Genomic DNA, 12,099 nt, shown 5'->3' on the forward strand with positions numbered 1-12,099 from the left:
AGGTTGAGAGCAATCCTCTTAATTCTCCAACACCCGGGTTACGGGCGAGTGCACACAGAATTCAAGGAAAAGAACCCAAGACAAAGAATACTATGGAGTACAATCAGAAATTCCAAACTACTAATAACCACATTATCAATCCATAGATAATGACTGAGCTTGCTGCGAAGCCATAGGTTGCTAGATAATTGATGGTTATTACACAAGCCCAATGTCTCATTACATCATACATTCAATATAAATGCAAACATCACAGTACTTCGTGATGATGAACTTAGGAATTTCATCCTATCCCTGGTGTTGGTATGAAGTATAACTATAAGAACATTATTTGCTACCTCCTCATTACAAGCCCAAAAAGAAGGGCAAATGTCACTACTGCCATAAGCCTAGACACTACATCAGTGAATGTAGAAAGCGGATTGCAAAAGAGAAAAGGAAAGAAGCAAGCAATGCAGTAGCAAACTCTTCTGATGATGACAAAGCACAGCAATCTGCTAATGTAATCCAAGAAGAGTACACTTTTTTGGTCACATGCACTAGTGGCACACAAGTGCTTCAGACACTGATATGTCTTGCATTGCATCTGACAGACAGAATGCATCATGGTATTTTGATAGTGGTGCTTCGAGCCACATCACTTCATGCAAAGATGTATTTCAGCACTTGGTTTATGCTTCAAATGGCCGCACTGTATCATGTGCAGATCATACCACATATCCAGTGAAGGGAATTGGCAATGTCATGCTTATTGCAACCAATGGTGCCAATATTTGTATGAAAAATGTATTGTATGTTCCAGGGATAAAGAAAAATCTGCTCTCCGTCTCAGCCATAAACGACCAAGGTTTAAAGGTTGAATTTGAAGATGGGAAGTGTTTGGTAAAAGACCCATCAAAGGGTTATGAAATAGTCACTTCTGGAACACGATACAAAGGCTTGTATAAGTTGGACAGCTATGACAAGCGTACTTATGATGCAAATACAATGGCTGCCCACACTCCTGCTATGCATGATGCAGAGCTATGGCATGCTCGTTTTGGGCATGTAAATTTTCAGAGTTTGATGCTTTTGCAGAAGCATCATATGGTTGATAATATGCCGCCTCTTGAGTCTCCACCAAGACATGTATGTGGGGTGTATTTTGGGAAAAATGCAACGAAAACCATTCCCCAAAGATGGAGCTGTTAGAGCTGAAAGTAAATTACAGCTCATACATAGTGATGTATGTGGTCCAATGCGGACACCATCCATAGGGGGGCATCTTTACTTCATCACATTCATTGATGACTACTCCAAGTTTGCTTGGGCTTACCCCTTGAAAGCGAAAGCAGATGTGTTTACATGCTTTCAACACTTTGTAGCAATGGCTGAAAATATGTGTGGATGTAAAGTCCAAACACTCCGCTCAGATAGAGGTGGAGAATACATGTCAAATGCATTCAAGGATTATATGCTTCAAAAGGGCATCAAACACCAATGTACTGTGCCTTATACACCGCAGCAGAATGGTTAGCTAAAAGGAAAAATAGATCTCTCATGGAAATGGCAAGATGCATGGTGAAAGCACAAAATTTGCCTCACAAATTTTGGATGGAAGCTATAATGTGTGCAACTCATGTGTTGAACAGGTGTCCAACAAAAGCTTTGAAAACCATAACACCATTTGAGGCTTGGTATAGCCGAAAGCCAACAGTGGACTATATGCGTACATTTGGGTGTTTGGCATATGCACATGTGCCATAACAACTCCGAACAAAGCTAGATGACAAAGCAATGAAATGCATTTTTGTGGGCTACAGCAATGAGAGCGAAGGATACTGTCTTTATAATCCAACTACACGAAGGATTTTTGTCAGTATAGATGTGGTATTTGCTGAAAATTCAGAACACCCCATGTACAGCTTGTATAAAAGTAATGATATACACATACAAGACGTGTTTGATGGACTTTTACCCATTGCAATTAGGGGGGATTCAGATCAGCCAGCCCCTACACAAGAAAATACTCATGTAGAACATGTGGAACAGCCAGCCAGCCCCCTTCTATGGAAGAAGTGGAAGATCTTGTCAGGGAAGAGAAAATAGCCATAGACACAACCAAGTCAGTGCCAAGATGGTTGCTGAAAACTTTGCAAGCAAGCAAACTTGCAGCTCCACTCACAGGTAGAACAAGGGCTAGTTCCAGCCATGCTTTGAATATACATCGTGGGGAGTCTGCATTAGCAATGGGTGGTCTCTTTGATTCAAAAGAGCCTTCTTCTTATGAAGAAGCACATGAGAATGAGCATTGGTTGGCAAGCTATGCAAATTGAAATTTCTATCATGAAGAACAATACATGGGATCTTGTGGAATTGCTTAAAGGCAAGCATGTCATTGGAACAAAGTGGGTGTACAAAGTCAAAAGAAAGTCTGATGGTACTATTGACAGGTGTACAAAGCAAGACTTGTGGCTAAACAAGTACTTGGGGTAGCCCTATGGGCTGGCCCCTTTGCTATATGCAAAACCTAATTGTCTACAGAGTGATCTGGCATCCAGTACCATACTAGATACACATAATCACTGAAATCATTCCAAGGGAGACTCACAGCGCAAACTGGCACTATTTCATGTGTAGGACAATGCACACCTGACCTTAGACTCGTGTGCAGGACAATGCACACCTGCTGACCTTAGATGATTAGGATGGAACCCTGGCTGACTCTCGTCCTGGACTAGGCTCACATGGGACCAATTTACCATCCCAGGTCTTGCACCTTCTGTACAGAAATGTCTATGTGGCATCCAAGTGCGGGATGCACGTGACATCCCCTTCTGCTTAACTTGACGTGCTTAACTTGACGGAAGCCGCACAGCCATGGCTAGTACAGCAAGTACAAGGACTGATACAACAAGTACAATGGAGCATTGGAAGAGGAAGCTGAAGAAAATACACAAGCTTTGCATTTGGTGGCACTTATCTTGGGAATAACGTTTGCACTCCTCAACAATCTAATAATAAGAAGATCACAACAACAATAAAAACCTCAATAATAAGGTACCATCAAATCATTTGTTAAACTACCATAGAAATTTTTAACCTTTTGGGGGGCGGGCCCATTGGGGGGTTAGGGAAGGACTTGGCACCATAACAAGTCTTTTTGTCTTCACTAGGAGGAATGGCAAAGATCTCAAGGAGTACCTTAGGGATTTTAAAAGGTACTACAAGACTCATGGAGATAGAACAGCTTGAATTACTTTCCAATTTCTTTGACCGACCTAGTATGAAGGGATAAATGAAGAAGGCAAAGGAACTTGGGAAGATTCAACTAGAAGGTTTGGTAGCGAGTTTCAAATTGTGGAAATTATGATGATGTAATAAATGCAGTCGTTAATTTGAAACAACTTGTGGCATAAAAAGTGGTGTCTTATGTTGACCAAACTACCACTCTTTTGAAGAGGTTAATGAAAGCCTCTAAAGTAGATGTTGATGTAGTGGAACCGTTGGTAAAGAAGAGCTTCATAAATGGCCTCTCAAAGCCCATAAGAAGGAGATGAAAGCCTCTAAAGTAGATGTTGATGTAGTGGAACCGTTGGTAAAGAAGAGCTTCGTAAATGGCCTCTCAAAGCCCATAAGAAGGAGATGAAAGAGTTTGAAGATCCAAGGAATTTGGATACTGCCAAGGCTTAAGCACGTAGCTAGGGAAAGGTGCTGGAAGATGATCCAAGAGAACTAGTAACCCTAAACATATTAGGTTTAGATGATTCTTGAACTAGAACTATTTGAGGCTAAGAGGATAAGCGATAGTGAAACATCACCACCTAGAAGGAGGGGGAGATCAAGATAAGAGAAAAAATAATTTGAGAAGGAAGAAAGTTGCAAAAGGCCCGAAAAGGGGTAACACATAACTCCATTGTGAAAGATCTAAATAAATCTAGAAGGAAAAACACATTACTCCATTGTGTGTCATAAGAGGCCTAGAAGACCTAGGAAGCATATTCATCCTAATAATTTAGTGATAGGAGAAGTGGAAACACATTACTCCACTGTGTAAAACCTAAGAAGTATATTCATCCTAATGATTTGGTGGTGATAGGAGAAGGGAAAACTCATTACTCATGATTTGGTGATAGGAGAAGGGGAAACACATTACTCCATTATGCAGGATCTACAAAAATGCACGCTATCCACCATAACATACCCCAGCTTCTATCCACAAATAAGGAAGGAAATGTCTTAGTATGTGTCACACTTAAGACACACAATAAAAAGAAAACCTTTCCTAACTTGACTCAAGAAGTTAAAATGCTCTCATTAAATGTGGACCATTTTGCTCACACAATGTATTTGAAATTGAAGGAGATTAAGGGTGCTCTCATCAGATGTGGACCGTTTTGCTCACATAATAGATGTTGAAATTGAAGGATGTATCTTAGTGATTTAGAGCTTCTTTGAGACTGGTCTCACGGGGCAGGTGAGCATGAAGGTGTAGGCACATAGAAGAAGGGACAAATCTTCCTAGGGTAGGGTCCATTATTCCTATACAAGGTTCCCAATGGGTATCTCCTAGAGTGGGGTCACCAAAGATAAATGGTAAGTTATGGGTCTACATAGACTACGAGAAGTTGAACAAGGTAACAACAAGGATGGATCATTACCCTATTCCTTTTCAGGATGTGATCTTGGATAGAATAGCAAATAATGAAATGTACACCTTTTGTGATGGATATTCAAGATACTACTAGGTGTAGGTAGTACTTGAAGATGTAAACAAAACCAAGATGAATGATGGAGAGGGATGCTTGGATCTGAGAAAATGTAGGATTGCTACAAAGGAAGGCATAGTGATTGGTCGTAAAATCTCAAAAAGTAGTATAAATATTGACTCAGAGAAGATTGCAAAGATCCAAGAGTGGATTCCATCTCACAATGTGTGGTAGTAAGAGGCTTTCTTGGATTAGCAAGATATTATTGTAGATTTTCTTTTAACTTTGCACAAATATATAGACCTCTCACCTTACTCCTTCATAAATCCAATGAATTCTCTTGGAGAAATGAATGTCAATATAGATTTGAAGTTTTAAAGAATAATTAAATAGTGCACTAATTTTAAGGAATTCAAAGTGGAATGAAGAAAGGTTCTCTCTAAATGAATCATGTTTTATAGAAAGGGGACGATAATAGAATGTTTCTCATTTCCTTCACCTCTAGATTGATGCGCACCATTGAAACTAAGTATAAAGAGGAAGAAAAGCGAGGCCTCTCATTAGTCTTTGCACTATTTATTGCAAAGAACATTCATTGTAAAATGGTACTTTGAAGAGGAGAATTCTAGGGGGGTTCCCTTGTGGTGGAATGTTTGTCAAATGGAGCCAATTCTTTGTAGAGTGTTATTTTGATATGAAAGTAGTAAAAACATGAGAAATTACCTTTAAAAATGCATTATTAGGCTTTGAGGAGGAGTCTTACAGTGTCTTGCCTATGCTGGCCTTTGGTTTGGAAGAGGATGCATACATGGAAGTGAGAGGAATCACCTTAGCACTTGTTCTTATCCCTTAAATGCCATATCTAGAGAAAAAATAAAAAACATCTAGATGCAAGCCATTTCTCTCTCTCTTGGATAATGTGCACGACAGGGAAGGCTAGGATCATCCGAAGAGCCATCACTGGGAAACTTAGGAGGATCATCACACAAAAGTGTCATCATGAAGGTATCCCCATGGAGGACATTTTGCAGATGATTACACAAACAAGAAGGTTGTGAATGTGGGGTATTACTAGCCATAAGGATGTGCTAGAGCATTGCAAGTCTTGTGAGGCGTCAATCCTTTGGTAAGAAAGATCTCAAGAAAATTATTTTGCATCCTACTTTTTCCCGTCATGGATTTTCAAACATGGAGAATAGACTTTGTAGGTCCAATGCCAATCTAGAGAAAAAGCTACATCTTGGTGGGGCCACATACTACTTTCATCAAATGGGCCAAACCCTTGGCTACTTCAAGTTGTGATGTTGTTATAGTAGTAGAGTTTATAATTAGCAATATATGTGCCAGATTTGGATGCTCCTTAAAAATAGAGTCATGATCAGGGTACACATTTCATGGGAGAGGTGGTGACAGAACTCTTGAAGAAACTCTCAATGAAACATAGAAGTAGTCCTTATTATCCCAAGCTAACAGGTAGATCGAGAAAACCAATGGAATTCCTATGTGATATTTTGGAAAAAATGTCCATCCATAACAGAACATCACTTTTACTACATCACTTTGGGTTTACAACACTACTCATAAGGTAGCCACCAAATACACACCCTTTGAGTTAGTGTATAGAACCAAAGCCATAATGTCCTTAGAATATGAACTCCCTACCTTGAAGGTGTTGATGCAAAAAAGAATTGAAGATACAAAAAAAGATGGAACTTAGGATCCTCTAGCTAGGAAAGTCAGAAGAAACTTGCCCTGATAGCAAGACAAAACATGGAAGAAACTCGCCCTGATAGCAAGACAAAACATGGAAGAAATGTATGTCAAGAGAAAGGCTGCATTTGATAAAACCTTAATGAAGCCAAAGATGAAAACCAAGACCTAAAAAAAGGGGATTTGGTGTTGATGTTTAATACTCGACATGATAAGACTTTTTATAAAAAGTTCTTACCCCGTTGGATAAGATGCTCGATAAGATAAGACTTTTGCTAAGAAGTTCTTCGCACCATATGAGGATAAGACTTTTGATACAAAGTTCCTACCCCTCTAGAATGGACCATATGAGGTAATTCAAGTGTTGAACCATGGAGGGGTGGTTCTAAAGAGGTTGCAGGGAAGGCAACTGACAAAGGAAAGGACCATATGAGGTAATTAAAGTGTAGGACCATGGAGGGGTGGAACTAAAAGATGTTACAGGGAAGGCAAGTGACAAAGGTATATAACTCTCTATATCTAAAGCCTTTCCTGAGACTAGAGCAACAATGAGCTTTAAGGAAGATGGCACCCACTTCCTTTAACTTCAAGTAAATTTCATTGACTTAAAGTTGAGGGGGGAATTGTTATAAGCTTTTTAAAAATTCATGGCAATAAGGAGCATGTGACCAACCTCTAGCTAGTAGATTGCTTATATTGGTGTGTATTATCAAATTAAACTTAATAACATATTTGAATATTAAATTGGGATTTGAAAATAATCTCATTTTAATATTATGGAGTGTCTTCTTTTTGTAATAAAGAGGTGTGGAGTGACTATTGACCCATTCAGACTCTACCCCACTTCTATCTGCCATATGTATCGATTAGTTTCATCCACTTTACCTTGTCTCCCATGTGTGCACAAGATTCCATGCTATGCATGTTAGAGTGAAGATCAAAGTTATATCACACACATAGATACAGCAAGCAAGAAGAAACAGATGGAAGCACAAAGTTATATCACACACATAGATATAGCAAGCAAGAAGAGACAGATGGAAAAAAAGGACTTAAAGTAGATTAATGAGAGTGAGTGAAGTACAAGCTAAGTGACATGATAAGTCACTTACACACACACTCATAAGGAAAAAACCTCCTAAAAGAGGGAAAAAGTTCCCCAGCCCATTATTAGTCTACATCCACACATCACTACCATATAAATGGCTATAAATCCTACCTATAGTGATGATGTGAACATGTACAGGGATCACGTGTAGCTGATTAATAAAACCAAAGCTTTGCAAAAATATTCAAACTTCTCTCATGAGAGAGCCTTGGTGAACATATCTGCCACATTGTTGTGTGTAAAGACATAAACCAAGCCCATCTTTCCTACAATGACATAATGATCATGCATCTGCATGTGCTTTGTGCAAGCATGAAACACTAGGTTCCTCAGCTGCTAATGCACTCTGGCTATCAATGAAGATGGAGGTGAGGGATTTTTGTCTAACATCAAGATTTGCCAAAAGGCATGTGAGCTATACACACTTCACAGCAGGGCACTGTAAAAACTGCCCTATACTCAGCTTTATAGCTCGAAGTTGCCATTGCCGACTACTTTTCTTGTTGAGCTATGATATTCATAAATCACCAAGGTGAAAGTGGATGTTATGACACTCGCATATATTATAACATCCATCCCAATCAGAATCACTCAAAGCATGAAATTGAACATCACCCCCCTTAGCATAGAATAAGCCAAGGGGCTAAGTGCCCTATTAATAAGCATTGGTAGCCTACCAATGCTTACTTCTGGGACTGTGCATAAACTTACTCAACTAGGAGACTCTAAACTGAATGTCTAGCCTAATACTACATAGATAAATGAGGCATCCAATAGCATACTAACAAAGTGATGCATCAAATGGTTCACTTGCATCCTGGAAACTAAGCTTAGCACATGTCTCTACTTATGTAGCAATAGGCTTATAGTCTTCAAGACCAAACCGTGTAAGCAACCTCTCTATATACTTTGACCACAACATCATTATACCATCATCACGTTATATCAACTATATGCCCAAATAATAATGCAATGGGTCAAAATCATCTCAAATGAAACATGTAATCAACCTTGAAGGCTGAAATCTTCTCCTCATTAAGGGCTTGAGTAGCAGCCAACATCATGTCAACAAGACCAAAAAATAATCCTTAGTCCTCTTTATAGAGAGGGTACCATTTGCAACTAAGTATGTGTTTATCTTATCTTTATATATAGAGGGTACTATTTACAACCAAGTATGCATTTATCTTCTCATACCATGGCTCTAAGAGCTTGCTTAAGGCCATATAAAGCTTTTCTTAACCTGTATACTTTAGATTCCTGTCCATTCTCAACAAAACCAAGAAGAAGGCTGGGAAGTAAAGCTAGCCAAGGCTAGGCATAACCACCAAGACCGATATTGAGCTTTAGTAGGCACGAGGGCTAGACATAACCATATGTCTCTCACGAGACCTGGTGTACATTAGGCTAACCGATATTGAGCTTTGGTATAAACAAGGTCCAAACATAAGCATATGTCTCACAAGACCTAGTGTACATTAGGCTAACCTTATCTTACACGTACTAAGGAATACATCAAAATAATAAATTCTAACACTATTGAATGCCCTAGGTCTTTCACCATGTCATTTGACATTAGGAATATAACCTTCTAAGGAATATATTAGAACAATTGATACTACATTGCCTAGGGCTTTCACCACATTGTTTCACATTGGGAATAACCCCTAAAAGGGAAGTTCTGTGTGATGAACTATGCAGGAAGAGGTCCTCCTTGGATGAGGATGGATGGGATTGCTTATGATGGCAACACCAAAATTTGGTTGCCTAAGGTAGCCTTTACCATGTGGAGTCTATGGGTTAGAGAAGTCTTCCCACCATAAGTAAATATTTAAAGAAAGCACTTAAAAAGAGCCAAATAAAGCAGGATGGTTTGGAGAAGTGAAGAAGGTAGTAAACAAAAGAAAGTAGATGTGTAGGAGCCTATGGTTAGAGAAGTCCTCCCACAATGAGTAAATATTTTCCATCTAAATCCCCTAAAAAATGGATAAGGGTGGGAGAGAAAAAATGTCAAAGAAAGTAGGAGAGAGTCGAAGAAAGCGGATTCAAGACAAAGTAACCACTAAAGAAACCAACACAATGAAGAAAGGAAAAGTGTTGAAGCCACGATTTGGAGATAATGTTGGGATTTGTTGAAGGAGGACACCCACAAAGTGCACATCCACCTACATAAATCACTTACTAGGGCTTATCAATTATTTAGCATGCTTGGGCACACAAACATACACCATAGAAAATTACATTAAAAATTGTGCAAAAATCTTAAATTTTCAGATCTCTAGGAACATACATTCCTACAGCTCTAGAGTTTACATTCCCAAATGTCTAGCCATGCACATCGTAAAGCCCCAATCTGTAGCCACTCGTGTACCTAATCATATGCAAATGAACGTGAAATTCAACATACCTAATCATATGCAAATGAACATGAAATTGAACATACCTAATTGGTTTGTGCATCCACCCACCTATACAAATTGTCTATACACGCACGTTCCTTCACATTTCTTTCAAAATGTCTGCACCCACCTCTTCTCACATCACAATTCTATAGCCATGCACGTTCCTAGAAACATTATCTGTCTATGTATGCACGTTCCTACACCTACTTTTCTATGTGGGCACGCAGATACCCGGTGCCATAGTGTTTTAGCCATGTACATACCCATCAAATCTTACATATACATGTACCCACCCAAAAACCCATAGAAACAAATGCCCCTTCCCCCCCCCCCCCAACCCCCTCTCATTTTGATTGTTTATCTTCGTGCTCATACTGTAGCTGAGCTCTTGCCTTTTCCCCCTCTAACTTATACCTTTCAGCACTCAATACTTTCTCCCAAAATATCAAATTTTAGAGCTTCCCACCACTTAGAACCCTGAGCATGGTGGACATATCAGGATCAGATACAGAGATAGAGAACTTGGTGGCTGCACCCACCCACTAAGAAGAGCAGACGGGCCCCAAGTTTGGATTCCTCAATGAATACTACATTTCCCTAACTAAACACTCTCCTTGAGATAATGAAGGAAGTGAGTGGACATATGATGCATAGACACATCAAGAACAACAAGAAGACCAAACATAAAATCACCTACAACATTGCCCCATGCTAGGAGATTGTCCACAGGCTAAAGGATATGTGACATCTGAAGAGCCTAGACCTCTGGAAACCACCTTGATGGACTAGAACACTCCACCTACATACAATTTATATTATTATTTAATGTAACCCACCACTAACACAGGGACTATCAATGATGCCAAAGGCATTGATGGATGGAATTAGGGAAGCCTTGCACCTCCAATAGAAATGGACCCCCCTACAACCAAAGGAATTGATCTCACCACCCCCCTCACCTTGGATAGCATCAAGGAAGCCTTGCACTGAGCTCACCACCCCCCTCACCTTGTGTGGAATCAGGGAAGCCTTGCAACTCCAACAAAAATGGATCCCTATACCCAATATTAGTCCATCCCCACCATCAAGGATTCTATTTCAGGATCCACCCACAAAGACAGGGTAGAGTGGTGGGGGAATATCACAAGGCCTAACATGGTCCTACTTACCCGCACACTCACCTTCATGACTATTGTGGGAGGTTGACATGAACCCAATGAATTGATTGCAAAATACTATTGTGGGAGGATAACATGAACCCAATGAATTGATTGCAAAATACTATTATGGGAGGTGACATACCCAAATGAATTGATTACATAATATTAAATGCCAAGCATAAAATAGAATAAACAATTGCTCAAGACACAAGATTGGGTCCAATCTACCCCCACACGAGTGAGCCCATGTTTCCTCTTGGTGTACTTAAATATATTGCTTGAAATAACTTGTGGGGATCAAAATAGTATCCTTTTACAAATATGTCGACTTCTTCAAAAATAGCTTGCTTGCTTTATTGGATGTGCAAGCTATAAACTTCAAAAATAGATATGAACCTAAAACCATCAAGACACATGGGATGATCAAGCTTACAACTTATGTAATGCAGTCATGATGAGAAATAGTTGTACATAGAGCTAGGAACACTAGTTTTAGGCCCCCCCAATTATAAATGGGTAGCTAGCCATTGTAATTATGAGCTCTTGTATATAAGACATTTATGAAATATGAAAATGGACAATCCCATTAGTCTCATTTGAGCTTTTGCTCTTCTCTCTCTCTCTCTCTCTCTCTCTCTCTCTCTCTCTGGGTTTTTTTTCTGGGTTTTTTTAAATCCAGACATTGTATCAGATCCACCATGATGTAACTTTTGGTCTCATAGGTCATTATGGCCTTTTGAAGACGTTAATATAACATTTCATTTCATTTCTCTCTCTCTCAATTGACCTTGTGGATGTATGCTGGCTTGTGTTTTCTTTCTTGCATGCTTGATTGTTGGTGTGTGCTTGTAGGGATGGTGATTCTCTAACCTCTCTCCTTCTCTCCCCTCTCTTTTCTCTCTACCAAAAGTCCCTTTTGCATGCATATGGCATGAAGTGAAGGTTGAGCTTTCCATAGCTCCCTCTTTCTTGCTCTCTATCTAGCCACCATTAAATCTCTTCTTGGGTGATATAAGAAGAGGTGGAGTAAG

This window comes from Cibotium barometz, chromosome 6 (genome assembly GCF_041138505.1).
Source record: "Cibotium barometz isolate CiBa-2024 chromosome 6, ASM4113850v1, whole genome shotgun sequence".
NCBI lineage: Eukaryota > Viridiplantae > Streptophyta > Polypodiopsida > Cyatheales > Cibotiaceae > Cibotium > Cibotium barometz.